The following is an 8633-nucleotide window of genomic DNA, read 5'->3' as shown; positions in this document are numbered from 1 at the left end:
AATCCTCATTAAAATTTCAACACAATTCTTCACAGATCTTGAAAGGACAATTTTCAGGTTCCTATGAAAACATAAAAGAAACCTAGATAACTAAAACAATTCTGAACAATAAAAGCATAGCTGGAGGTATCACCATCCCCGATTTCAAGTTGTACTACAAAGTTGTGGTAATAAGAATGCATGTTATTGGCATTAAAAACAGACATATTGATCAATGGACTCAAATTGAAGACCCAGATATAAATTTGTACAACTATGAACACCTAATTTTTTATGAAGAAGCCAGAAATACATACTGGAATGAACTGAGTTGTTATTCAAAGGGGTCTCATGGAAATCCTAAACATGAAGGTTGTTGACCAGACAATAGGTTGCTCTCCATAACCTGATGACAAAGCTTTATTGCTGAAAACAACACCTTCACAACTCCTTAAAATGGAGCAGTCAAGCTGTTGCCCGCATAGAACCTTCACCTTTGGTGCTAGCTTCCTAGATATAGGAAGATACTTTGCAAGCCTCCTAAGGAGAAATGAAAACACCAACCCAACCACAAAACCCTGAATCTAAAATGCTGTCCTGCCTACAATATATGCTAGTCAATGGTGGCACAAAGCTTGTGGGAATAACAAATAAATATCTTATTTTACTTAAGACCCACTCCATGAGAAGGAACCCATATCTGAGGGAGACTTGGTGATCAAGAACCTGATACTAGATAGCCCACAGACTGAGGGTAAAACCAAATACTACTTTCTACTTAAAGAATGCAGCAGTAAAATGATTTCTAATGACATTTTGCTATGCTCATAAATCAGTTCCTTGCTCAGACATCATCAGAGAAACTTCCTCCTGCATCATATGGGAACAAATATAGAGATCCACAGCCAGATAATGTCAGAGATTGAGAGACCCTTTGAACAGTCAGCCCTAAATGTGATGTATCCATCAAATTCCTCCCTTCAGGTCTCAGGGAACCCTGCTAAAGATGAAGCAGAAAGAGTCTAAGAGACAGAGAGGATGAAGGACACCAAGGAAACAAGGACAGAATTGATGCACATATGAATTCACAGGAACAGAGCTATCATGCAAAGGGTCCCATAGGTCTGTATCAGACGGGATCCTAGAGCTGAAAAAATTGGACATCCCCATCACCTATCCAGAACCTATCTCCAATTTATAACTATTTGCAAAGGAAAATTTAGTTTTCTCCAAGGGAGTCTTACTGGTGATATAAACTACTCTTAAGGGTAGAAGGCCAACAGAAAGCAAACTCAATGACATCTTTGGAGGTTTCTTGTCTCATAATGTCATGTTGGAACTTTTAAATATATAGCTTTTACTTTTATTTTATTTTGAAATAGGTGTTACAGACTTGGAAGCACATGCCTTTAATTCCAGCACTCATGAGGCAGAGGCAGGAATATCTCTAAGTTCAAGGTCAGCCTGGTCTACATAGCAAGGTCCAAGCCAACCAGGGATACATAGTGAGACCTTATCTCAAAAACAAACAAGAACAGCCCTCACAAATGGGATAAGAATCACTTACTAGGAATGTCAGGGATAAATCAAGGAATCCATGTTGGTCAAGGGTGCTTGTGAGTCCAATTTGGGTCATGATATACTCTTTACATAAAAAGAATTGCCTTAGCAACCTAAATATATATAGTTAATAATAAGAAATATGCATATATAAATGGAAGCTAGTGATACCTCAAAAGATACTATTTTTTCCTTTGTGTTGTGAAGTGTACTCAATAATACACAATAAAATTAAAATTCAATCTTGTTCCAAATTTGTGTATATAAAATATTTTCCACAGTGGCTGGCAAGTACGTACTCAGTAAGATTTGTTTGTGTGGAATCTATCTGGGTTCCTATAAAACGGTGGCTGAACCTCACTGACACTACATCTCTAAAGATCGAGGGTGGCAACCATGACAACCTGCAATATAATATTTTCCTTGCAATAACAAGTATCTTTGGGAAACAGGACAGATAATGCTCACCCTGATCTGCTGGCAGGTTCCTGAGCTGTATTTACAGAACACAGCCTCTGAGTATGGGATAGGTACTCTTGATAGGTACCACCCATCTGCCTAGATAAGACTAGAATCTCCTTAATAATGTCAATGGAGCAGCAAAATTCAGTTCATAAAGGAAGGAGTATATTTATACATCATCTAGCAGGGGCCCCATGAATAATGCATAGGAATTTTGAATAACACAACATCTTGAGGATTTGTGAGTCACATCAGGTTAAAAGCTTTCATCAATATCTTTAGAAGGAGGAACCAAAATATATATCATTTCCTTCAGCCCAGCCATTGTTCATTTTTCTTAAGATTCTTCATTTCCAGAAATGTCTTTATTTAAAGTACCTTCCATTTTAATATATGTAGACGTGAGTCAGAAGGGAGAGTTGTTACTGTACCGTTTCAGCTAGCGTTTTGCTTCCCCGAGTGACCACACCTGGATAAGCAGCCCACCTTTCAGCAGTGAGTGGAGCATGCCCAGACAGCTGCATCTCTTGCACCTGTGTAGACACCTGTACCTAGAAACCATCTGGGCTTCTCAGTACCTATCCCAGCATTGCTGAGCAGTGATTCTTAACATGGAGGATTCGACTTCACAAATGGCATCTTTGAGGCTCTTATAATAGAGCTGTTAACATATTAACAATCTGTTAGCAGTCTGGACTGTCATGAGCAAGAACCCACGCACAATATGAACCACCATTTATTTTTGCTCACACCAAGAAAAGACAACATTTATTTTAATAAACTAAGACACACTGGGAAAAAATAGGTCTAGATGCACACAATGGGTCACTGAGAGACAGCAAAATGTTGCTTCTTAAAAAGGACACAGGGCAGTTTGTGAACTTTCAAATTGTTTTTAACTTTTACAATTATCAACACACTGTTTTCTTGGTCACTCTGGGAGGAAATCCCAATTACTGGGCTAATTTGCTTTTTGTTTGTTTAAGCAGTGATTGGTTGATGCTATTATTTACAATCCACAGGGACAGTTTTCCAGAGAGATACTCAGTTGGAAGTATGTTGCTGCATTCCTCTTATTCACTGCTAAACACTGAATAATTTGTACTTCCTTGTGGGATGGAAAGCTGCAGCTCTGCATATCATGATTCTAGAAAGGCTTTTTAAATGGGAAATTGTTTGACGTGAGTGTAGAAATATGAGTAAAACTTCAGCAATTCTTACATCAAATAATTGTCATTTCTGGCCCATTGGCAGTTGGCATTGTAAAGGCATGAAGTCCATAATCTTATTACGAACACTGCATAGTCATCTAAGGGAGTGACTTTAGACTTAATATTTAAAGATGTCTGTGTTTGTCTTTCAGTCAGATGAGACAAATATAATCATTTGAAAATGAGAGAAGGAAGGGCTTTAGCATTGTTTGTGTTTGGGTGAGGATTGTTTATTAGGGGTGGTTTTTCCAAACCATGATGATGTAATTTCTACAAAGGAAGAGTCATCATAGGTGTGAAGAGATTTCATGCAAGATAGCTCTTTCAGGAGCAAGAGTCCTCATTTGTACATCAGTCTATTGTGCAACACGAAGACGACAGAAGAAAGTTTACACATAATGCGTTACTATTCTGATTTATTTTTTGTTTGTCTCATAAATAATCAGCTTATTTATTTATGACTCTTTCTTCGGTAAACCTTTGTTTCCTCCTGAAACCCTCTTAGTCCTTTCTCATAACCATACTTGACTAGTCTTGGAATCAGCATTGTACAGAGCTGGTGTGAATCATGAAGGGATGGACAGATTGTGAGGAATTCATAAGTTATAAGGGTAGGTACAGACTTTCATAGATTACAAGAACTAGAGTTTAAAAGGGTGCATATGAGATTTTTAAAATGGTTTGCATATTTCTGGACCTGATCACTGTGCTTTGCAATTACCCAGTTGAAAAGGCTAGGTGGAAACTTCTGGTATTCACTTTTGCAGTGAGCTGTTGCATAGAAGAAGCAAATTGGCATAAGAGGCCTGAGAACACTTACCTCTTATAACAAAGTGAGAGATAAGTGACTGTGAATGTATCAGTATGCCTGCTTTCAGGAAGCTTACTCTCACCCACTAGTTTTTACTGAACGATATCTGCTCCTTCAAAAACAAATAAAATGATATGGTTGTAAATCTGATTCCAGTGGCACACGCCAGATTAAGTGCTTGATTTTAAATAAACCAACATACAGAAATTTGCATTAAAGAACTTTATTTTGGCCTTCTAGCAATTAATCATGAAAATAAATTGTGCTGATCATGCATTCTAGGTAATGTGTAGATTTTTGGATTGTACAAAGTGATTAATTTTCTGGAACTGTAGTTAATCTTCTGGAGATAAACCAAAAAAGATAACCATTTCAGTTGGCAAGGATAGATGCGCATTCATCCTCGCTGTCAACACCCAATAAAAAGAAAAGAAAAGGCTTTTAGAGGCTATAGAAACCTATCCTCTTGAGTAAATGTGGCCGGCAGTCACAAGATTTTTTAAAAACCATGACAACTTGTACAAGTGAACCACATTATTATACTGCTCCTGCTCCCAACCAGCTTTCCCCAAGAAATCCTGCTCACTTAGAATTGCCATGCCTATAACACTTTTTCTACCTCGATTATATGGACAGCTTATTTGAATACTTGAACTTTTTGAAACCACTGAGATAATTTTCTGAGCAACCATTTTACTAAAATGACAAAGTATGAAACTGCCTTTTAAATACATATATCTGTACCTGTACATTAGACTAGCCCTCCAGCCCACGGGAGAAGCTTATTTTTGCCACAGAGTATAGTTAACATCAAGATGCATAATTTGCCAGTGACCAGAGAATTCAGTGTCTGCGGAATGTTCAGCTCTACATGGTACATCTGTATCACACTCCTTCACACAAGGCTCAGGGACTGTCACAGAAGACAGCAAGCAGAAAGCTTGCAGAGTCAGAAGTCAGAGAGGGCTGTTGCAAAATTGTTGTCTAGACATGACAGGGCTGTGGCACACACACAGTCATAGAAGCTGTGGTTGCTGGCACAGATCAAAAATAACATTCTAGGAAGGAGAGGTTAGAACACCACCCTTAGCTGAGGAACGACTGTCAGTTGATGGTGTCTCTGGGAGGGGGGCTCATTTTCTCTATGATGTGGCTGGCCTCTGATGGGTTGAACCTGCACCACTGACTGATGTCATGTCCGTGCACATTTGGATAGCACTAATTTTGGTCCCAGGTGGAAAAAAAAGTGTATATGTGTGTGTGGATATGTTTGTGTATGTATGTATGACATGAAATTGAAGTGGGAACATTGGTGATACAGAAGGAGCTGGAGTGTCAAAGTGGAGAAAAAGATTATCAAAATACATTGTACACATGAGTGATGTTTTAAGAAACAATGCCATGTGGGGTGTGTGTGTGTGTGTGTGTGTGTGTGTGTGTGTGTGTGTGTGTGTGTATGTGTGTGTGTGTTATGTTACTCTCATTTTGTGGCTTTGAGACTGACTCATGATCCATGCCAGGTGAGTACTCTGACCTCCTAGCATGCCCCAGCCCTGTGTTTCATTATTGAGTTTCCTTTATTTAAAATAGATTTTTCCCCAATGCAGTGTATTTTGATTATGGTTTCCCCACCCCCAACTTCTCCCAGATCATTCCCACTTTCCCACTGACCAAAATCCATACTCTTACACTTTTATTAGAATGCAAATAAGCATCTAAAATAATGTTGCTGCTGATAATAATAAGAATAATGTAATAATAATATAAAATAAAAACAAACCAAAATGGACAAAACAAATAAACCCTCAAAAAGATACAAGTAAATAAATGCTTTATAAAATTTGTTGTGTTCCTTTTATTTTTTTATTTTTTAAATTAAAACATTATTATATAATTTTCCCCTTCCCCTTTCTCTCTGCAACCCCTTTCCTATGCTCCTCCTGTCTTTCTCTCTATACATATAGTCAGCTAGAAAACAAATTACATTAGATGCTACAAAGTATCTAAAATTTGTAGTTTCAAATTCTCAAAAACAAGCTGGATGAGGTGGCTTATGCTTGTAATCTCAGAATTTAGGAGGGTTAGAAAGAGTGTGCTTCGAGTGCTAGCTCAGCCTGGTTTATAAGTTATTTCTAAACTAAACCTGGGCTACAGTGTATACCACAAACTGGTTGTCCCTTGCCAAATGGTCAGTCCTGAAAAACACATACAAGTAACATTTTATGGGTTAAACAGGCCTATAATTTGAATATATATGTACACATATATCATTTGTGCATTCAATAACAATTGAGACAAAACGAGGTCATAAATTTGAAAGCAAAAGTGGAAGGGTACTGAAAGGTTTTAGAGGGTGGAGAGTGAATGGAGAAACATAATTAAGACACAATATCAGTTCTGTTTCCCTTTTACAGTGAGATTCATGTGTCTTCCCTTGAATCTTTCTTGTTACTTAGCTTCAAAAAAAATAAAAAAGATACAATCTCAAAAATAGACAACAATAAAGAAAATACAATAATGAAACTTATTATCATGAATGATTACAAAATTAATAATGAAAAATCAAGTTGCAAGGAATACCAGAAAGGAAGGAAGGAAGGAAGGAAGGAAGGAAGGAAGGAAGGAAGGAAGGAAGGAAGGAAGGAAGGATTTGATAACTCAGGAAAAGACTTGAATAAGTTTTCTCCCTTGCAGGTGAAGTCCATGTGGCGTCATAATCTGAGAACTGGGACAGTTTCATTTATACTCAGCTTCTGAACTTCTCTGAGACAAGAACCATCATGGAATAGAATGATGGGGTCATTCATTCCCACTTTAAGGATTCGAGGAGAAATACCTGCTTCTACCCTGAGCAAGAAGGAGAAGGAGGTCTTATCTGGATAAGCTTGGTAGAAGGTCTTCATTTTTTTTGGGGGGGGGGCTCTGAGAGACATTTTTAACTCCATAATCTGCACTTAAACTGTATCTTTATTAGCAGACCCATATCTGCATTGGAGTACATTGGGTATGAGTCTTTTCCTATGGTTTCTGTCTATCATTTTTTTTTCATGAAACCTGGGGTAAATTTAGTCTGGATGTGCTTTTTGGATAACTGCACCCCAAACAAGAGTGTTGTTTTCTTTCACAATGATAAATCATGTGACTGTTTTACTTACCATTAAGAATTCTGCCCTTACCAATCATGTCATGCTATAATAGTAGTCTTTCCAAATATTTCATAAATGATTGACCTATAAAAATAATCCTATTCTTTCTGGAGATTTCCAGCTATATTCATTTTGAATGCAGTAGAGTGAGACAGATCTTTTTTCCTAACTTTTTTTTTTTTAGCTAAAAGCTATCATAATTTTAAACTAGATAAGTATACAAAAATAAAAGAAAAATGACCCATATTGTTATTCTGAAACTCTTATTTGGGTGAAAATAAAACGATATTTCAAGTTGATTAAAAACCCAAATACTATGAAATGAGCATCTAGCTTTTCCAACTGCCCAAGTGTCCTGTCCCCTATTCCTAGATGATCACTCCTTAATGATAATTATTTCCATGGGTTTTATATTATTTCTGTTAGAAAATTGTATGTATATGTACCTTTATTTGCATATATTCATTCTTTTAGTCTATCAATCATAAATTTATTTATTTATTTACTTATCTGGAACTTCCATTGAGGACTGGAAGATACATTAGTGAACATAACATAAGGTCTCTCTTTTCATGACACTTGGAGGTTGGTTGGAAAAGAGGAAAAAATGTGAATGCTCCATTGATCACTCCTGATACTGAAAGGGTCTTGGTCATGAGAATGCTTGTCTCTTCCAGCATACTTTCTTGTAAAGAGAAGAAGGTAAGCAAGTTACACAGGGGGTAGTTGTCTATCTCAGGACAAGAATAATCAGCATCCCAGGCACTGCTCTATTATTTAGATCATCACTGAACTGTTGTCCAAACGTTGAAAGCCTTACAGAAGCTTACAAGCACAGCCTTTGATTCCTGAGAAATTTCCCCCCAATTACTCCAGCTCAACTATAAATTTTGACCTATTTGTTTTTGAATGACATAGATGGGTTACATTTTCTTTCTATTTTTTTATTTCTTATTCTTTCTTGAACAATTTAGAATTTTATGAACCAGATTTATGCACCATTCTAAATCATTTAGAACTGTCAGGGGCTCTCATACCTTGTAAATTTTATACACGGACTCCATATGTCTCAACAAAGCAGTCAAAGTCCCACACCAGTCCTGAGGTCTCTGTGGAACTAACGGTTTTCTCAACTCTCCTGTAAACAGTTCTATACAACTGGAGTATCAAACACCATCTCTCATGTAGTGGATATCTGTTCTACCTGTGACCTTGAAGTACCAACCCCTAGAGATGTAGTAGATAACTGTTCTACCTATGACCTTTAAGTGCCAGCCTCTGGGGCGTAGCCTCAGGGCTACCCTTAAGACTGGAGAGGCACAGAGAATGCCCTCTCTTCTTTCCCTTGCAGGCTTGGATGGTATGGACTGCCTCAGGCAGCAGAACAGCGTGGAACAGTACATCAGCCTTCTAGGACCCTGCAGCAATTCTCCTATTCTGTTTAGTGAGTTTTCTTTCCTAATA

This window comes from Peromyscus californicus, unplaced genomic scaffold (assembly GCF_007827085.1).
Source record: "Peromyscus californicus insignis strain IS unplaced genomic scaffold, ASM782708v3 Scaffold_3__1_contigs__length_106647218, whole genome shotgun sequence".
In the NCBI taxonomy this organism is placed as follows: domain Eukaryota; kingdom Metazoa; phylum Chordata; class Mammalia; order Rodentia; family Cricetidae; genus Peromyscus; species Peromyscus californicus.
This window is presented reverse-complemented; position numbering follows the sequence as displayed.